Consider the following 2,849-nt stretch of genomic DNA (forward strand, 5'->3'; position numbering starts at 1 on the left):
ACTATGGTTCCAGTCCACAATATAGTTTTCAACATTACAAATTTTTTAAAATATGACCAAAAGGATTAAAGTGTTTAAAAAAGTGATCTTTAATCATCATTCCTTTTGCTCTAATACTATTATCAACTTCTTTGAATATTCATGTAGCAGAATGTCTTTCTCATCATAAGTGAAATTGTAGAGCTTGTGACTTTAAGAATTCCTATACTATACCCCATCAATTTAGCAGAAAATGTCATAAAACCATAGTCCTTTAAATTTAATACTGAAAATAATCACATAAAAACATTGATGACATAAGAATAGCAGCCTAGACAATATTTTAAACTTGTTGCTTTTTTATTATTTCAACTATTATGAGTATCACACTATCATTTAACAAATTCCTAGTTTCCACATAAAACTTGATACATTTAAACGCACCTTTTTCTAAACTTCTCAGCGTTGGAAACTCACTATGTTCAATTAGTAATACCAAACTTTGAATAGGTTTAGGACAATTTAATAGAAAGGAGGATCATACCATAAAAAAATATCCAAAAAATAATGAGGTTTCTTCATAGGCATTTTTACTGCCTATAACTTACAGTATGCTTTTGGTTCACAAAAAAGGTCTTCTGAGTGTATGCTAGGATTAGAAATTTTTTAGTGTTTTATAGATTTTGTTTAGTAATTAGAACTTCAAGTGAAGTATCATATTGTAATGATATTTCACAGTTCTCCTAAGTCACTGGCTATTAATTTCTTCTGCATCCTACTCAATGTATTTACCTGTGTCTTGATGAGGAGAGGAGTTTTTAGCTATTCTATTTATGTTGTATCACCTAGTATGTTACAATTAGTACATTAAACAATTTTGCTTCATCAATTGATTTCTTCATCATATTAATGAGTTTTTGTGACTAAGTTTGAAAGAAACTGAACTCTCAGAGTTAAGCATAATTACAATGAAAGACATATAGAAAGACATTCTACCACATAACAAAATATGAAACACTGTTACAATATAGGTTCACTTGCATCCTCAGTAATGAGATTTAGAAAAGCATTACAATATATTTCATAGAATTTCTTCAGGTAAGGAAGTCTTCATATTTTAGCAGCGAAGATTAATAATGGCATGACATCATTATTCTTTTTCTCAAGAACTTTCAAGGAAGTGATTGATTAGATTATTATTATATGAGGAGATTTTAAAAACCATAAAGAAATAATGTTATAATAACTCATTGTAAGATCAGAAATGTTCTTTATTTGATTTTACTTCTTTGCTTGAATTGTAATTTTCATAATGTTGTCTTCCTGGGAATAAAATTTCAGGTAAATCATTCATTTTTTTGCATTAATATATCCATTAAATTTATATCCTGCTCACAGCCTCCACTCTGATTACTCATCTCACTTAGCTCGTCCTAATTTTGTCCCCTCCCCTTCATTTCTGAGAAGGTGAGAATATCACCTCCCCAACACCCAGAATACCAACTCACATTGAGACATCAAGTCACTGCAGGACAATGCATAATGCCCCCCCCCCCCGTGAGGACAGAGAAGATATCCAGGCACAGAATCATGTTGCACAGGCATATAAGAGAGTCAGGGGCAGCCCCTACTCCAGGTGCTTGCAGATTCACATGAATACCAAACAACACTTCTGCTACATTTGTGCAGGCAGCTTACGGCCAGCCCATTCAAGAGCATTACTTGATCATCTCTGGGAGGTCCCAAGGTCCCAGGTTAGTCATCTTTTTTGGACTTCTGGAAGCCATGAGTCATTTGGTGTTCTCAATTCTTCTCACAATTCTTTCAAAGGCTATCCTGAGTTGTGTCCACTGTTTAGCTATGGTTCTATTCATTTGTTTCTGTGTGTTGATGAGTTGAAAATCTCAGAGAATAATTATGCTAGGTTTTTTACTGCAAACATAATAGAGTAGGTTAAGTCATTTCATGGTTTGGTTCGTGCCCATGGGGTGACTCTGAAAGGGGCCTAGCCATTGCTTATTTATTTTCTCAATCTCTGTTCCATCGTTGTCCCTGCACTTCAATGTGGTCTTCAGGAATAATTCTGAGTTGAAGTTTACTTAGTTGATGTCCAGTTGGAGGCCTGTCTGTCCACAGGACGATGTCATTCCAGGCTCTAATTGCACACTGTCAGGATCTCAACTAGAATCCCTATCCTATACTCCTTGGAGCCTCCCCACTGCAGATCTCTGACTCACCATTGAGATACCTGCTCTGCCTCCTATTGCCAAGTTTTATTTACTGACTTGGCTCTCTCTTCCCAGCTGACTCTATATCTGATCTCTGTAATCCCCCACCTATTCCCTTTCCCAACCAATTTCCTCCTTTATGTACATTCACAGGTTGTTCAGATTCTAAGTCTCAGTGAGGTTTAAACACCATCCTTTGTGCCTTCCTTGCTATTCTTATCATCCCAATTCTGAGATACCACCACAAATAGAAAATAATTTAATTAAGCTTTAAAGATTTTATTCAAGTACTAAATCAATATGTAGGTTTTTCTCATTAAATGCAAGCTGCATATACAATCCACATTTTAATACTTTTTCTTGGAATCTAAAAATAACACACAATTGCTACTAGACAATATGAATTAAATTAAATAATTTGTATACAAATTAACAATGTTCAGATATAAGACTATTAAATGATAAAATCCTGATTTTCTTGTATGAACCAATAAACTGATGTCCAAATCATATGTTAGATCTTTATTATCCAGTTTGTTATCTTCATATTTAATGGAGGACGCCGACATAATGATATAATGCATAGATCGCAGTGTGGTGACAATAGAGATACATTTGGAGTACTAAATAAAAAAATGACAA

Source organism: Apodemus sylvaticus, chromosome 1 (assembly GCF_947179515.1).
Source record: "Apodemus sylvaticus chromosome 1, mApoSyl1.1, whole genome shotgun sequence".
NCBI lineage: Eukaryota > Metazoa > Chordata > Mammalia > Rodentia > Muridae > Apodemus > Apodemus sylvaticus.